This window comes from Hyla sarda (assembly GCF_029499605.1).
Source record: "Hyla sarda isolate aHylSar1 chromosome 2 unlocalized genomic scaffold, aHylSar1.hap1 SUPER_2_unloc_7, whole genome shotgun sequence".
Classification (NCBI taxonomy): Eukaryota; Metazoa; Chordata; class Amphibia; order Anura; family Hylidae; genus Hyla; species Hyla sarda.
This window is the reverse complement of record NW_026607614.1, coordinates 141,535-150,114: the sequence shown is the minus strand read 5'-3', so window position 1 is coordinate 150,114 and position 8,580 is coordinate 141,535.

Sequence of the window (8,580 nt, the reverse complement as noted above, 5' to 3'; positions counted from 1 at the left end):
CAATCTTCAAAAAGGGCTCTAGGTCTTCCCCAGGAAACTATAGACCGGTAAGTTAAACGTGCATTGTGGGTAAATTGTTTGAAGGACTTATAAGGGATTACATACAGGAATACATAGGGGATAATAGTATTATAAGTGATAGCCAGCAGGGGTTTACTAAGGATAGAAGGTGTCACCAATCTAATCTGCTTTTATGAAGAGGTGAGTAGGAGCCTTGACAGAGGAATGGCTGTGGATATAGAGGGGGGGGCTGTGTATATAGAGGGGGGCTGTGTATATAGAGGGGGGCTCTGTATATAGGGGGGGCTGTGTATATAGAGGGGGGGCTGTGTATATAGAGGGGGGGCTGTGTATATAGAGGGGGGGCTGTGTATATAGAGGGGGGCTCTGTATATAGAGGGGGGGCTGTGTATATAGAGGGGGGCTGTGTATATAGAGGGGGGCTGTGTATATAGAGGGGGGGGCTGTGTATATAGAGGGGGCTGTGTATATAGAGGGGGGCTGTGTATATAGAGGGGGACTGTGTATATAGAGGGGGGGCTGTGTATATAGAGGGGGGCTGTGTATATAGAGGGGGTGTGTATAGAGAGGGGGGCTGTGTATATAGAGGGGGCTGTGTATATAGAGGGAGGGCTGTGTATATAGAGGGGGGGCTGTGTATATAGAGGGGGGCTGTGTATATAGAGGGGGGGCTGTGTATATAGAGGGGGGCTGTGTATATAGAGGGGGGGCTGTGTATATAGAGGGGGGGCTGTGTATATAGAGGGGGGGCTGTGTATATAGAGGGGGGGCTGTGTATATAGAGGGGGGGCTGTGTATATAGAGGGGGGCTGTGTATATAGAGGGGGGGCTGTGTATATAGAGGGGGGCTGTGTATATAGAGGGAGGGCTGTGTATATAGAGGGGGGCTGTGTATATAGAGGGGGGGCTGTGTATATAGAGGGGGGCTGTGTATATAGAGGGGGGCTGTGTATATAGAGGGGGGCTGTGTATATAGAGGGGGGCTGTGTATATAGAGGGGGGCTGTGTATATAGAGGGGGGCTCTGTATATAGAGGAATGGCTGTGTATATAGTGTTTCTGGATTTCCCTAAAGCATTTGATACTGTCCCTCACAGACGTCTGACAGGTAAGTTAAGGTCTTTGGGTTTGGAATCTTTAGTTGTAACTGGATTGAACACTGATCATGGATCGTACCCAGAGAGTGGGGGTCAATGATTCGTACTCTGATTGGTCCCCGGTAATTAGTGGTGACCCCAAGGTTCAGTACTGGGACCGCTGTTGTTTAATTTATTTATCAATGATATAGAGGATGGTAATAACAGCTCTGTATATAGAGGGGGGGCTGTGTATATAGAGGGGGGGCTGTGTATATAGAGGGGGGGGGCTGTGTATATAGAGGGGGGGGCTGTGTATATAGAGGGGGGGCTGTGTATATAGAGGGGGGGGGCTGTGTATATAGAGGGGGGGGCTGTGTATATAGAGGGGGGCTGTGTATATAGAGGGGGGCTGTGTATATAGAGGGGGGGCTGTGTATATAGAGGGGGGCTGTGTATATAGAGGGGGCTGTGTATATAGAGGGGGGCTGTGTATATAGAGGGGGACTGTGTATATAGAGGGGGGCTGTGTATATAGAGGGGGGGCTGTGTATATAGAGGGGGGCTGTGTATATAGAGGGGGGGCTGTGTATATAGAGGGGGGCTGTGTATATAGAGGGGGCTGTGTATATAGAGGGGGGCTGTGTATATAGAGGGGGGCTGTGTATATAGAGGGGGGGCTGTGTATATAGAGGGGGGGCTGTGTATATAGAGGGGGGCTGTGTATATAGAGGGGGGGCTGTGTATATACAGAGGATGGTATTAACAGCTCTGTTTCTATCTTTGCAGATGACACCAAGCTTTGTAGCACGGTACAGTCTATAGAGGATGTGTATATAGAGTGGGGGCTGTGTATATAGAGGGGGGGCTGTGTATATAGAGGGGGGGCTGTGTATATAGAGGGGGGCTGTGTATATAGAGGGGGGCTGTGTATATAGAGGGGGGGCTGTGTATATAGAGGGGGGCTGTGTATATAGAGGGGGGCTGTGTATATAGAGTGGGGGCTGTGTATATAGAGGGGGGCTGTGTATATAGAGGGGGGCTGTGTATATAGAGGGGGGGCTGTGTATATAGAGGGGGGGCTGTGTATATAGAGGGGGGCTGTGTATATAGAGGGGGGCTGTGTATATAGAGGGGGGGCTGTGTATATAGAGGGGGGGCTGTGTATATAGAGGGGGGGGGCTGTGTATATAGAGGGGGGGCTGTGTATATATAGAGGATGTGCATAAGTTACAAGATGACTTGGATAGACTAAGTGTCTCGGCCTCCACTTGGCAAATGAGGTTCAATGTGGATAAATGTAAAGTTCTGCATCTGGGTACTAATAACCTGCAGCATCGTATGTCTTAGGGGGGCTGTGTATATAGAGGGGGGCTGTGTATATAGAGGGGGGGCTGTGTATATAGAGGGGGGCTGTGTATATAGAGGGGGGGCTGTGTATATAGAGGGGGGGCTGTGTATATAGAGGGGGGCTGTGTATATAGAGGGGGGGCTGTGTATATAGAGGGGGGCTGTGTATATAGAGGGGGGGCTGTGTATACTAATAACCTGCAGCATCGTATGTCTTAGGGGGGCTGTGTATATAGAGGGGGGCTGTGTATATAGAGGGGGGGCTGTGTATATAGAGGGGGGGCTGTGTATATAGAGGGGGGCTGTGTATATAGAGGGGGGGCTGTGTATATAGAGGGGGGCTGTGTATATAGAGGGGGGGCTGTGTATACTAATAACCTGCAGCGTCGTATGTCTTAGGGGGGATTAAACTGTCAGAGTCACTGGTAGAGAAGGATCTGGGGGACTTGTAGATCACAGACTACAGAATAGCACAATGTCAGGCTGCTGCTTCCAAGGCCGGCAGGATATTGTCATATATAAAAAGAGGCCTGGACTCCAGGGACAGGGACATAATACTCCCCCTTTATAAAGCATTGGTACAGTCTATAGTGTATAATACTCCCCCTTTATAAATCATTGGTACAGTCTATAGTGTATAATACTCCCCCTTTATAAAGCATTGGTACAGTCTATAGTGTATAATACTCCCCCTTTATAAAGCATTGGTACAGTCTATAGTGTATAATACTCCCCCTTTATAAAGCATTGGTACAGTCTATAGTGTATAATACTCCCCCTTTATAAAGCATTGGTACAGTCTATAGTGTATAATACTCCCCCTTTATAAAGCATTGGTACAGTCTATAGTGTATAATACTCCCCCTTTATAAAGCATTGGTACAGTCTATAGTATATAATACTCCCCCTTTATAAAGCATTGGTACAGTCTATAGTGTATAATACTCCCGCTTTATAAAGCATTGGTACAGTCTATAGTGTATAATACTCCCCCTTTATAAAGCATTGGTACAGTCTATAGTGTATAATACTCCCCCTTTATAAAGCATTGGTACAGTCTATAGTGTATAATACTCCCCCTTTATAAAGCATTGGTACGGCCTCACCTGGAATATGCTGGTCAGTTTTGGGCACCTGTCCATAAAAGGGACACTGCGGAGCTGGAAAGGGTGCAGAGACGCGCGACTAAACTAATATGGGGCATGGAACATCTTAGCTATGAGGAGCGATTAAAGGAGTTACAATTGTTTAGTCTTGAGAAGAGACGTATAAGGGGGGATATGATAAACGTATATAAGTATATAAATGGCCCATACAAAAAATATGGAGAAAAACTGTTCCAGGTTAAACCCCCCCAAAGGACGAGGGGGCACTCCCTCCGTCTGGAGAAGAAAAAGTTTAGTCTCAAGGGGCGACACGCCTTCTTTACCGTGAGGACTGTGAATTTATGGAACGGTCTACCTCAGGAACTGGTCACAGCAGGATCAATTAACAGCTTTAAAACAGGGTTAGATACATTCCTGGAACAAAATAACATTAATGCTTATGAAGAAATATAAAATCCCATCCCTTCCCCAATATCGCGCCACACCCCTACCCCTTAATTCCCTGGTTGAACTTGATGGACATATGTCTTTTTTCGACCGTACTAACTATGTAACTATGTAACTATGTAACTATGATGTGTGGGGGGCTCATACTCCCCTCAGACCACACTGGGGATCCTTATATACAATTGTGGCTTCACCTGGGGGTGGTTCATGACATAGCAGAGCTGGAGAGGCTCAGAATAACTGCACTGAATACTCAGCTTAGTAACTAACGAGGAATGACTAATGATCTATGGCTGGGTCCATTTTTCCTGTCATTGATCAATTCTGTCGCTATCCCACCGAAAATATGATGGGGACGCAGACTGTAGCGCCTAACGAACAGCGCCACCGTTCACGTCTCACACGTTTTTCCTGCAGACTCTAAAGTGCAATGTGCTGCGTTATCCAGTCTGCTGAAAATAGCGCATACAGCCTGAACGGTGATATCAATGGATACGGCAAACCAGAGACGAAACGCAGTGTGAACTGAACCTAATTTTACATCCGTAATTATCAAAGGAGTAAAGTGTGAGGGGATGACCATGATGTGGAGACCACCGGGAGAGGCTGGGAGGGTCTACGAGGGCCTGGATCCTCCTTATACAGCTATTTCTATTGAAATTAATGGGTTAAACCCACATTTTGTTATTTGATCCCCCCCCCCCCAACCAAGAAAAAAAAAAAAAACTTCTATAAAGTGCATTGGTTGAAACTGCAACCGAGGCAAAAAAGAGCGAAAAAAAAATCTAAGGAAAAATACGCCGAATAGATGCGACCTTTCATATCAGCTGACATATGGCTCCCCCCGCCCCCCCAAAAAACACATTGTTAATTCCAGATTGGTGAGAATAATAAAAATAAAAAAATTCTTATTATTTAATGGAAATCTTTGAGTCACCTGATGACTGAATCACATGTAGTAAAATAAGCGCACTATACCTATATTAAGGGGGAATTTAAATGATTAAAACATTTTTTTTAATAAAATGAGGCAGGGTAATTTTATTCTGCAACCAATCCCTTAACACCCCCCTAAGGTGAGTATAGAGGAGATTACACGTCCCCTGAAGGTGAGCGCCCGCTCGCTGATTACTTATCTGGTTTGTTTTGGCCGGAGCCGCAGTGACCCCACAATGTCCTCTGTGCTGCAGGACGACATCTCGGCGCTTGTTCACACTTCACGTCATCCGATAAGTCAGAATGTTCTCTGCGGACGCCTCAGATCCAGACAATAACCTATGGAATTTTCCGGAATTTACTATATGAGCCCCAGGGGGACAGGAGCACCGGGAGGGGTGAGAAGATCTGTACAACACTACACAATATGTTGGTGCTATATACAGGAATAAATGGACTGTGAATGTTTTATGTCTCCTGTACGGAAGGGATAAAAATAATGTAATATTATATATAAAAGAATAAGGGTACAGAGAAGAGACAGAGGATACAGAGAAGAGACAGAGGGTACAGAGAAGAGACAGAGGGTACAGAGAAGAGACAGGATGCAGAGAAGAGACAGAGGATACTGAGAAGAGACGGAGGATACAGAGAAGAGACAGAGGGTCCAGAGAAGAGACAGAGGGTACAGAGAAGAGACAGAGGATACAGAGAAGAGACAGAGGGTACAGAGAAGAGACAGAGGGTACAGAGAAGAGACAGGATGCAGAGAAGAGACAGGATGCAGAGAAGAGACAGAGGATACAGAGAAGAGACAGAGGATACAGAGAAGAGACGGAGGATACAGAGAAGAGACGGAGGATACAGAGAAGAGACATACAGAGGATACAGAGAAGAGACGGAGGATACAGAGAAGAGACAGAGGGTCCAGAGAAGAGACAGAGGATACAGAGAAGAGACAGAGGGTACAGAGAAGAGACAGAGGATACAGAGAAGAGACAGAGGGTACAGAGAAGAGACAGGATGCAGAGAAGAGACAGAGGATACAGAGAAGAGACGGAGGATACAGAGAAGAGACGGAGGATACAGAGAAGAGACATACAGAGGATAGAGAGAAGAGACGGAGGATACAGAGAAGAGACAGAGGGTCCAGAGAAGAGACAGAGGATACAGAGAAGAGACAGAGGGTACAGAGAAGAGACAGAGGATACAGAGAAGAGACAGAGGGTACAGAGAAGAGACAGGATGCAGAGAAGAGACAGGATACAGAGAAGAGACGGAGGATACAGAGAAGAGACGGAGGATACAGAGAAGAGACGGAGGATACAGAGAAGAGACGGAGGATACAGAGAAGAGACAGAGGATACAGAGAAGAGACAGGGTACAGAGAAGAGACAGAGGGTACAGAGAAGAGACAGAGGATACAGAGAAGAGACAGAGGGTACAGAGAAGAGACAGAGGGTACAGAGAAGAGACAGAGGATACAGAGAAGAGACAGAGGGTACAGAGAAGAGACAGAGGATACAGAGAAGAGACAGAGGGTACAGAGAAGAGACAGAGGGTACAGAGAAGAGACAGGATGCAGAGAAGAGACAGAGGATACTGAGAAGAGACAGAGGATACAGAGAAGAGACAGAGGGTACAGAGAAGAGACAGGGTACAGAGAAGAGACAGGATGCAGAGAAGAGACGGAGGATACAGAGAAGAGACGGAGGATACAGAGAAGAGACGGAGGATACAGAGAAGAGACGGAGGATACAGAGAAGAGACGGAGGATACAGAGAAGAGACAGAGGATACAGAGAAGAGACAGAGGATACAGAGAAGAGACAGAGGGTACAGAGAAGAGACAGAGGGTACAGAGAAGAGACATACAGAGGATAGAGAGAAGAGACGGAGGATACAGAGAAGAGACAGAGGGTCCAGAGAAGACAGGATACAGAGAAGAGACAGAGGGTACAGAGAAGAGACAGAGGATACAGAGAAGAGACAGAGGGTACAGAGAAGAGACAGAGGATACAGAGAAGAGACAGAGGGTCCAGAGAAGACAGGATACAGAGAAGAGACAGAGGGTCCAGAGAAGACAGGATACAGAGAAGAGACAGAGGGTACAGAGAAGAGACAGAGGATACAGAGAAGAGACAGAGGGTACAGAGAAGAGACAGAGGGTACAGAGAAGAGACATACAGAGGATAGAGAGAAGAGACGGAGGACACAGAGAAGAGACAGAGGGTCCAGAGAAGACAGGATACAGAGAAGAGACAGAGGGTACAGAGAAGAGACAGAGGATACAGAGAAGAGACGGAGGGTACAGAGAAGAGACGGAGGGTACAGAGAAGAGACAGAGGGTACAGAGAAGAGACAGAGGGAACAGAGAAGAGACAGAGGGTACAGAGAAGAGACAGAGAAGAGACAGAGGGTACAGAGAAGAGACAGAGGATACAGAGAAGAGACAGAGGGAACAGAGAAGAGACAGAGGATACAGAGAAGAGACAGAGGGTACAGAGAAGAGACAGAGGGTACAGAGAAGAGACAGAGGGTACAGAGAAGAGGCAGAGGTTACAGAGAAGAGACAGAGTGTACAGAGAAGAGACAGGATACAGAGAAGAACAGAGGATACAGAGAAGAGACGGAGGATACAGAGAAGAGACGGAGGATACAGAGAAGAGACAGAGGATACAGAGAAGAGACAGAGGGTACAGAGAAGAGACAGAGGGTACAGAGAAGAGACATACAGAGGATAGAGAGAAGAGACGGAGGATACAGAGAAGAGACAGAGGGTCCAGAGAAGACAGGATACAGAGAAGAGACAGAGGGTACAGAGAAGAGACAGAGGAGACAGAGGGTCCAGAGAAGACAGGATACAGAGAAGAGACAGAGGGTCCAGAGAAGACAGGATACAGAGAAGAGACAGAGGGTACAGAGAAGAGACAGAGGATACAGAGAAGAGACAGAGGATACAGAGAAGAGACAGAGGGTACAGAGAAGAGACAGAGGGTACAGAGAAGAGACATACAGAGGATAGAGAGAAGAGACGGAGGATACAGAGAAGAGACAGAGGGTCCAGAGAAGACAGGATACAGAGAAGAGACAGAGGGTACAGAGAAGAGACAGAGGATACAGAGAAGAGACGGAGGGTACAGAGAAGAGACGGAGGGTACAGAGAAGAGACAGAGGGTACAGAGAAGAGACAGAGGGAACAGAGAAGAGACAGAGGGTACAGAGAAGAGACAGAGAAGAGACAGAGGGTACAGAGAAGAGACAGAGGATACAGAGAAGAGACAGAGGGAACAGAGAAGAGACAGAGGATACAGAGAAGAGACAGAGGGTACAGAGAAGAGACAGAGGGTACAGAGAAGAGACAGAGGGTACAGAGAAGAGGCAGAGGTTACAGAGAAGAGACAGAGTGTACAGAGAAGAGACAGGATACAGAGAAGAACAGAGGATACAGAGAAGAGACAGAGGGTACAGAGAAGAGACAGAGGATACAGAGAAGAGACAGGGTACAGAGAAGAAACGGTACAGAGAAGAGACAGAGGGTATAGAGAAGAGACAGAGGTTACAGAGAAGAGACAGAGGTTACAGAGAAGAGACGGAGGATACAGAGAAGAGACAGGGTACAGAGAAGAGGCAGAGGATACAGAGA